The sequence below is a fragment of the Xiphophorus maculatus genome, chromosome 22, assembly GCF_002775205.1.
Source record: "Xiphophorus maculatus strain JP 163 A chromosome 22, X_maculatus-5.0-male, whole genome shotgun sequence".
Classification (NCBI taxonomy): Eukaryota; Metazoa; Chordata; class Actinopteri; order Cyprinodontiformes; family Poeciliidae; genus Xiphophorus; species Xiphophorus maculatus.
The window spans coordinates 13988388-13997681 of record NC_036464.1 but is presented as its reverse complement, the minus strand read 5'-3'; positions in this window follow the sequence as shown (position 1 = coordinate 13997681).

Below are 9294 nucleotides of genomic sequence, written 5' to 3'. Positions count from 1 at the left end.
GACATGCTGTGACTGTTGGCACCAGATGTTCCTTAATATGGATCCTCATTTAGAGATTTAAAGACCCTCAAAAAACTCTGGTACTGTTATTTTTTATCACTAGTACCTCAAGTCAAGAGTTATTACTTGCTGCCTGCCTTGGATGTGGTAGTCGTTTCTCTTCCTCTCTAGTATCAAACCCTGATTCCCCTGACTCCCCATCACTTGTGGACAACATGGTAGGGACACCATCAAAAGTTTATGACATTTGAATGAGATGTTGCCCCCATCTAGGTGCAGGGATTGGCTCAAGGTCATCTGAAGTGATTAAAGCAGTGGAACCATTAGCCATGCTGAGGAATGGGGCTGCAGAACCTCGTCAGGGAGAAATCCTTTTGGTTCATTTAGTGGTGTACAGAGTTGGAGAGCCTTCAGAGATAGTAACTAGGGTTTCAGTCTCAAATCCCTCTTAGGTTAGAAGAAGAAAGAACTCAAAGTTGTAAAACAAAGGTAAATGGCTGGATAGTAGCCACAGCTGTCCTGGGGCAGCTGTGGCTGTGGAAGGGTCGGTGCCTGTGCATGGCAGAGTCAGTGCCATGCACAGGCGCCACCGGGTCTCTCTGACTGTTGCTATCGCCACCATTGTCCCTGTATGCATTAGTTGTACTGGATTTGAGGAAAATCTACTTTAACATAGCTCACGTTCATCAATAAAAACCTATAAACCTCAGTTGGGATTTTTTTTTTTTTTAAAGTCTATAATATTGCAAAGCAAAAATCAAAGGTAATATTTTAGGTGCCGTTTAATGATTTGATCAGATATTTTGAACACATGTCTTGTGTTCTACAACGCAGCAGCTGAAACTGGACTTACTGCAACCCTCAGTCAGCAAGCAATCCCTCCTCCTGTGCTTCTGTCGCTGTCTCCTCAATGGGGTAATCAGCCATTCTCCTCCAAGGTAATTCCTGCCCAGGAGTGCATGTGGCCGACACTGCGGAAATTCATTTTTTGGTTTAATTTCAGGCCTATTGATCGTGGTGCGCTTTACGACTGCATGACATCCATAATCACAACAATGGTATGACAGTGCAGATAAATAATATGGCGAAGGTGCTGGAGAGAGGGAGGGATGTGGGGATGAAAAGGAAAGCAGAAGTGAAAACAAAGGAAGGGCCAGGTTCAAACTCTTGCTGCATTCTGTATTAATTATGGAACTCAACCCTCCACCATCATCTGATTGATCTCCTACGGAGGCCATAAATTAGGTTTCCTCCTAAATGTCTGAAATCTGTTTATTTAAGCACCCATTAAAGCATAGTAGCATGTACTCCACGGTAATTACAAAGGCTAGTGTAGTATATATAATTATTATGATTAGTGGAGCAAAATTAAGTTACTGCAACAGAACCCACAAGAGGCCAAAGCCAAAGAATGATAATGGGATTTTGCATTTAGTAATCTGCAGCTGAGTGCAACCCAAAGCAATGTAGCACAAATTAATAAAGGTTTATTCACCCAACAGTGGATGCATGCTGAAAAGAAAGACATATCTTGTTTGGTCTTTAGTTTTTTATTACTTTCATTATACATGATATTGTAGAGCTAGAAAGTAATAAAAGAAGTGAGCATTCAGTCCATTCCAGAGGTATTAATTCAACTTTAAAGATTTTGTCAAATGTTAATGTACATTATTCGGAGTTCATATGATAGACCAACACAAAGTGGTGCACAAATCTGACGTGAAAGGAAATGGATTCATGGTTTCCAAATAACAATGTGAAAGGTATGATGAACACTTTTTGTTTATTCCTTTTTGCTTTGACAGTTCTAAGTAAAATCCAGTGCAATTGACTGCCAGCTCAGAAGGGAAAATCTACCAGCAGGTTAATATGAACTTCACAAATAATTCAGTATAATACCTTATGTAAAAGGGGCAAGAATAAAACCACTGATGAATGGAAGCCACAGCCCAGTTTGGTGTTTGTCATAAGTCATGAAGAGATGCAGGAAACACAGAAGAATGCAAACAGCCTGACATGAAACTAACACTTTGTGGGTAGTGGCAGTAGTGGCGGTGTCACGCTGTAAGAATACTTCTGTTCATCAGGGACAAGTAAGCTAATGAGAGTTAGCTTAGCTATTTTCCTAAGAAGAATGGGGGGAAAAATCTTTGGATTTGCAAAGTGAGAAAAACACACCCTATAAGGCTCTCAGCTATAGCTGCTGTAAAAGGTTGTTCCACAAAGTGTCAAATCTTGTGGAACTGAATACAAAGATATGCTACGGTATACAGATCTTTATACGAGGATTTGGAAGCTTAGGTATAACTTTCCCTTTCACAGCCCAATGATGCACTGTAGTTTTTCCTAATCTGTCATATAAAATACCAATAAGACACACTGAAGTTAATGGTTATAATATAACAAAATGGGAAAAAATTAAGAAGGACTAATTGAAAACCAAAAGGACTCTTTGAAAACCAAAAGGACTCTGAAAACCAAAAGCTACCAAGACCAGGAAGCACGTTGCATGGGGGAACTAAATAGTGTCAAATATTCTGCTGGCTGTAACTTTTAATATAAGCTACTAGTACAGTACATTGTTTCCCTTCTCTTTTAACTGTGGAACTAGTTCACATTCCAGGCACACTGTGTTGAGTCATTTTTCCCTCTGTAAGCAAAAATGCTTATTTCAGAAGCCGTGGGGCCCAATTCGGTAAGAATCGGTGTGTATAGAAACTTTAAGAGAGTCGAGAGAGCTGCTTTGTGCTCACAGCAGGTCATCCGCCTCACCTAGCCGTGTACACAAATCAGAATTTTTGTATTTTTTTTTTTAAAACCACAAATTTAAATAACCGAAGCACAGACATAGGTTTAAACGTACATTTTACATTTACAGCTTGCAGTGAGATACGATAAACAAAAGCCTGAATTGGGACCTTTTATAGTGTACAAGTAGTAAAATAATAACGGTGTCTAATAAACAGCAGTGTTGGTGATGCAGCAGTGCATAAAGCATGTCTCTTCTTCTTGTTGGTGTCTGACAGTTCCTTCTCATAAAATGTCTCAAGTCTGGAAGGTGATAAGGATGTGGGGTTTATGCAGCTTGGCACGCAGTTTTATTTGTGCGGAGGTAGTGAAACCCTGCCCCCCATTCCATCCCCCATAACCTCTCAGAGAAGAGGCTGAAACTGTTGCTGGACAGGGAACAGGAGGGTAATGGAGGATGCATTGTGAGACAGATCAAATGGGCATGACAAAGGTAACTGACCATTTTTTGATGACTGTGCAAAAGTCCTATGCAGTGGTCAATCACAGCATTAGCCTTCTATTGCAGTGAATGGAGAGCAGTGAATTTAATAGTTCTCTATATATTGTTGAATACACCCTTTTCATTCCTCTCATGGTTTTCCCCAAAGTAATAGTTTAAGCCTGACAATGTTTTTAGAAGATGAACCCTCATGCACTGCAGAATTCTCCCACAGTCAAAGCTCTTTCTTAAAATAGTTCAGCATGCCCATTCAACTACAGTTTTTGCTGTAGATCATCTTTATGTAGTTGTATGAAATGTCTACATTTAAAGAGTGTGTTTCATTGTTGTAGAAATTAGATTTTTGTCACATTTCTCCAGAGAATAAGGACGTCCCAGATATCCACCCTTAGACTCTAGTTTATTAGGAGTCTCAGTCTTCTTTATGTTTAAATTACAGAAATATTTTTTCGTCATAATAGCATCAAAAAAAAGAACAAAAAAACCCAGAAAAATGGAAAATTGCCCAGAACAAGCAACAGATTTTGCCTGTGTGCATGGTTTAGAGCAGGGGTCTCAAACTCAATTTACCCAGGGGCCGCTGGAGGTAGAGTCTGGGTGAGGCTGGGCCGCATTCACACACACGGTCTCCTCAGCTGAACCTTTCTGATTGCCTATTACCATATTTGGCCGTAGTCAGGCGCTGTAACAGCCGTAATTGTGTAGTGTCTCTTTAAGATACTCTAGTATTGCTAATGATGTCAGAAGTATGCGCCACGGCTTCTCTGTAGAGAGCGTGGGAGAAACGTGCTAGACGGACATGTTAATGCCCTAACTTTTTAGTAATGTTACGGGTTGTTTGGACGCTGCTCAATTTTCATGTCTGATAATATAGCAGTCGTTCAACCGGGCTTTGTAAGGTTGGTGAAGAGCTTATTTATTAAAGGACAACACTGTGGAATTCCCAGTACCAGTGTGGTTGTGAGTTTTTGACCGTCCTGACGAATCTGCCGCCTCCTCTCCTCCCTTAAACACAACCCAAGCGTTACAGCGCCTAACCTGAATTACGTTACACTGATCAGCAACTTCCGGGTCTAGACTGGATGCTGGAGCACGTGAAGCGGGAGCGGCCGCGGAAATTGCGCATGTACCGCATGCAAATAATGACAAATAGAAAATGCAAATAGGCCCTGCCGATGTCCCGCCCCCGAGAGCAATATGCTCCACCGTGATTGGTAAGTTCATTCAGCTCCGCACACAACACTGAAAAGTGCCAATTATATCAAACTCGCGGGCCGCACTAACATTAAACTTTCATATTAAGGCGGGGGCCACAAACTATCGTCCCGAGGGCCACAGTTGGCCCGCGGGCCGCGAGTTTGAGACCCCTGGTTTAAAGGGTTTTCTGACACAATCATCAATGTATGGCCCAAAAGAGAAAAATTATGATACAAGTACACAAATGTAATACATTGCAGCTTCTCTGTGATATCAGAATTTCCGATATCTGTTTTAATCTTTCAGTTTTTAGTAGTGTGAAAACCAAAAGCGGTAAAAAAACAGAACAGGTTACTGATGACACGATAATTTACAGTCTTGCAGCATGTTGTTAAAGTGTAAAGCTCTTATAAATCTCATTACTTGGTTGCTTTACTGTGGGGATTATTTGCTGCTAAGATGCATGCACAATGAGGCAAGGCTTTCAAATAGTTCCATGTTGATATTGATGATTAAGATCACTGAAAGCGAATTACATCACAAGGATCCGCACCAGTGACAGACTAACTATTTGTATGTGAGTCAACACACACAGCGTCCCCATCTTTTTGGAAGGGCCATTGACCCCATCATGGTCCCGACCAGTTAAGAGAGGCAGCCTCCTCTTATCTGCATGCCCTTGGAGTATGCGCCCATTGATATGCCACTGTGACGCTATCTTCATGGCAAAACGCTTCCAATTATACAAGCTGCTGAAGTGAAGCAGAGCATAGGTTTCTGTACGATGAAAGCCGATCCATCCCTGTTGGATTTTACTACTCCCCCGCCTCAAAAGCAATGACTTCTGCACAGAGACGGAGCTGGGGGCGGCGTGCTTCAAGCCTTCCAGTGCTCAAGAATTTTACACATTTTCAGTAATGATGGACTGATCTGTTTGGTAAACATCTCCAGCTCCAATCATCTGTCAGATTTTACATTATGGATATTTTTTTTCTTTACATTTATACTTGATATTGGGCAGTCAGGCTTTCCTTACATGCCTCTCTGAAAGCAGCATATTGTTACCAAACAGCCGTGCTGCAGTGACCTCTCAGGGCAACCCTGCCTCTGGCAGCAGGCTGTCACTCAGAACAAAGTGACAGGTTCAGAGTTAAAGAGCCATGAGGAAAGCAAGAGATGGATAAGTGGTATGGAGATTTTATTGTCAGTGAAAACTTCCAAACCTGTGAGGGTGTCTCTGTCAAACATATCATTCTTATGTCACCATTATATCATCAGGCATCAGAAAACATGTCTGATCTTGTTATGTTACAGCTGTCAGTTATTAACAGTTTACAAAAAAAAAAAAAAAAAAGATATAAGCCTCAGTAATTCAAACATTTTTACAATCAACAGGAAACTCAATTTCAAGTAGGGATTGTCAGTTTTCCAGAAGAGGGCAGCAGTTCTGCACCCAGAAAAACCTTGCCTTTCCAGTTTGGTTTTTCCAGCTCTGTATTAAAAGCAATGCAGTGTAGTTCACTGAGAAGTCTGCTGACAGAAATCATAGTCTTTAGTTATTCCACATAAAAACGTGCAGAACTCACTGGTAATTCCATGTATGCTTCTTATCTCTTTCATCTACTCTTTCCTGCTTCCCTATAAAGAAAAGAGAAATATGTCATTCATGCTGAAGCACCGCTTGTGAAGAGCACTGTAATTTATGAAAGCCCGACAGTGCATTTTACATGACCTTTCAGTCATTTCCAATTGTAATGCGAGTTGCCCTTTTTTGCCCTCTCTTTCTGCCTCCACCTTTCTCTTTGCTTCGCCTCCCTTTTTTTTTTTTTTTTTTTTGTTCAACCCCCTTCTCCTTCTTCGCTCCTGCTCCACCCTATAATCACGCTGGTTCATGGCTCTCATTTGGGGTGGTATATATAGCAGTAATTGTCAGGGTGCAGAACGGAGACTGGGCAGAGCGTGTGTACTCTCTCACAGGCCTCCTTTGCAGTAAATCTCTTCGACGAGAGGGAAGGATTGGTGTGGGGAGGGGTTGGGGTTAAGTACGTGCACAGAAACATGCACTCAGATCGAGATAAATTCATTTACAGTTGAAACCAGATGTTTACATACACTGGATAAAAAAGATTAAAACTTTTTCCCTCACCTTCCAAAATGAAATCAACCAATTTATTTATTTTTTTTCCCCTGTTTTGCATGAGTTTGGATTACTAAAATTATTTCTATCTGCTATATGGTATAAAAAAAATAAGTGGAAGATTATTTTAGAGCATCATTCTCTGCTTTCTTAAAAGCTAACATTCACTTAGACCACTAACCCTCAAAATAAGGCATAGTTACAAGGGATGTTGCAGCTTTATAATCTTGTAATAGGTTGACTCAACAGTGTTTGTCATAATTTGAGGCACACGTTTGAATGTATTTTAATTAACGTCTCATACACACTGATACCCAGTGTAACATTGTGGAAAAATACAGAGAAATCATCCAGAGAAGTAAACCGAGAATCACGGAAAATGATACCAAATGATGAACCAGACTGGGATGGCAGCATCATGCTCTGTGGGTGTTTTGGTTCACCTCACACAATAGGAAATGTTGAAGCAACATCTCAAGACATTAGTCACGGACATAAATGGTTCTTCCAAATTGACCATGAGCCTAATCATGCCACCAAATTAGTTACAATGTGGCTTAAAGAGAACAAAGTCCGTGTTTTAGAATGGCCATCACAAAGCTATGATTTGAGACTCAAAGAAAATCTGTGGGCAGAACTAACTGTACTCTTGTTAAAAGCATATACTCAGCACATGGAGAACTGGACTGTGAAAAAAAAAGCATTTACAAGCACCCCTCTCTGCTTCTGCAAGCTATTTTCTATCACTGTCTGGTCATTTATTCCCTCAGAATGTGTTTTTTCCCATCAGTGGAAAAGGACAATTATTAAAACACATTCATTATTCAGAGTAGCCTCTCCTTATCTGTAATCATTAGCAGCTCAAGCTGAGGAGCTCGGGCCTGTGTGTCAAGTGATCTGCTTATGATTCATGAACTCAGTGAGATATACAAATGTTGCAAGAAAAAGGAGCTTATTATAAACAAGAGGAAAAATACAATAAACATCATTCATGCTAGGTTTTTGAACATTAAACGGCAGGTATTCATTTCCAAATATGACAAAACAGCTAGTCATCATCACGAGAAAACAAAACTGCCACGTGCCTTCAGAGATTAAATTCTTCATCAGTATCTGAAGTGTGATCGCCTGTTACTTTGTCTGGCTGCTGTATAAACCTTGCAATGCTGCATCTATCTGAAAGACATGACAGAAAAACGTGTTAGTATGTCTAGCTTTTTTTATACGTGGTCCTGTCAGGTGGCGTGTGTATGTGTGTGCGTGTGTGTGTGTGTGTGTGTGTGTTGGGGGGAGCATGTATGGACAGGTCTGTCATTCAGACAGCACACACAGTCTCCATTCTGGAGTTGTCTGTGGTCCCTTCTGGGTCAGGGTGGGGTGGCACGAAGCTTTCCAGCTTTTCCAACAAGGCCTGCACACAGGAAGTTGGCCTAAGAGGATTCACATGCAAACCTGAGGCTGAGTGTTTGTCAATGGAGTGTCCTCACATTTGCTCTGCGCTTCATTTTCAAACTCATATCTCACAATTTGGATTTATGTCAGCACAGTGACGGAGTTTCACCTGAGATGAGGGTCAGTGCTAACAAGAATCAGCCCTGCCAGATACAATCAGGTACTGACAGACAAAATCACATTCTCCTAAAGCAGGTTGCAGACGCCGTTGTCTGCCAGCATGATGGGATCTGTTCCAAAGAAGAGATGTGTTTTCGGAGAGGAAGCAGATTCCTCTTGCAATTATAGTCTATTCTTGTACAGGCGCAGCAGATAAGGAGAACACATTGGAAAAGCCACCTCTTCTTCTCAGGGCAAACACAAAAAGACAGTGCAAGTTTACAGGTGGTCAGTTTCTTAAATTACATTTAAGCTGACATGAATGTGGGAGATAGAACCAGAGCACCCAGAGAGAACAGTCCTGGGTACATGTGTGTTTTCAGGATCACACAGTGCTGAAAGGGCATGAAAGGATGCTGAATCTGTGTAATTTCACTCAGTGGACCAAGGTGCGGTGCTTTCAAATATTCCTTTCCTGTTTGTCCAGCAGCTGTTTCATCCCAGCGACCGAACGCTTCGCTGCTGTTTTCTTTCTGGGCAGATTTGTCAGCTGTGATCAAGTAAAGCTTTTGTTGGATTTTTTTTCTTTCCAGACACAGCTGATAACTCCACCCTTGTCTACTGGATCTCGTAAGAGCAATTTGCCGTCATTAAGTCTTGGATATTTATGTTACTGAAGTAGTTAAGCAATTTCTTATTTCATAGGAAAAGCTGTGTTTGATTTACTCACATCCTATCCAAACCATTAAAATGTGTATTTTGTAAGCTGACTTTAAAGACTCTAAAATAACAAAACTAAAGTGGATAAAAAGTGTTTTGATTACCCACTTTGGAAAAGGTTGAATGTTTTCATTAAAAATAGACACATGGATCAAGATTGCTGTCAGGAACATTTAGCGAACTAATTAGGTGCAACATCAAATAATGTAAATATTTTCAGTCCTCCTAATACACTTTATTTTGATGGGATTTTTTAAATTAAAAGTTTATTAATCCAAACTTTGTACATCAACAACTTGAAGGTCATCTTTTTTTGCTTGTTTTATCTGATATGGTAGATGTAGTAATGAGTTTGATTTAATTAATTTATTTAACCTTATGGGTTTTTCTTCCTTCCAAAAACAACCTTTTTTCCTTTAGCTTTTATTTGATAGGTCAA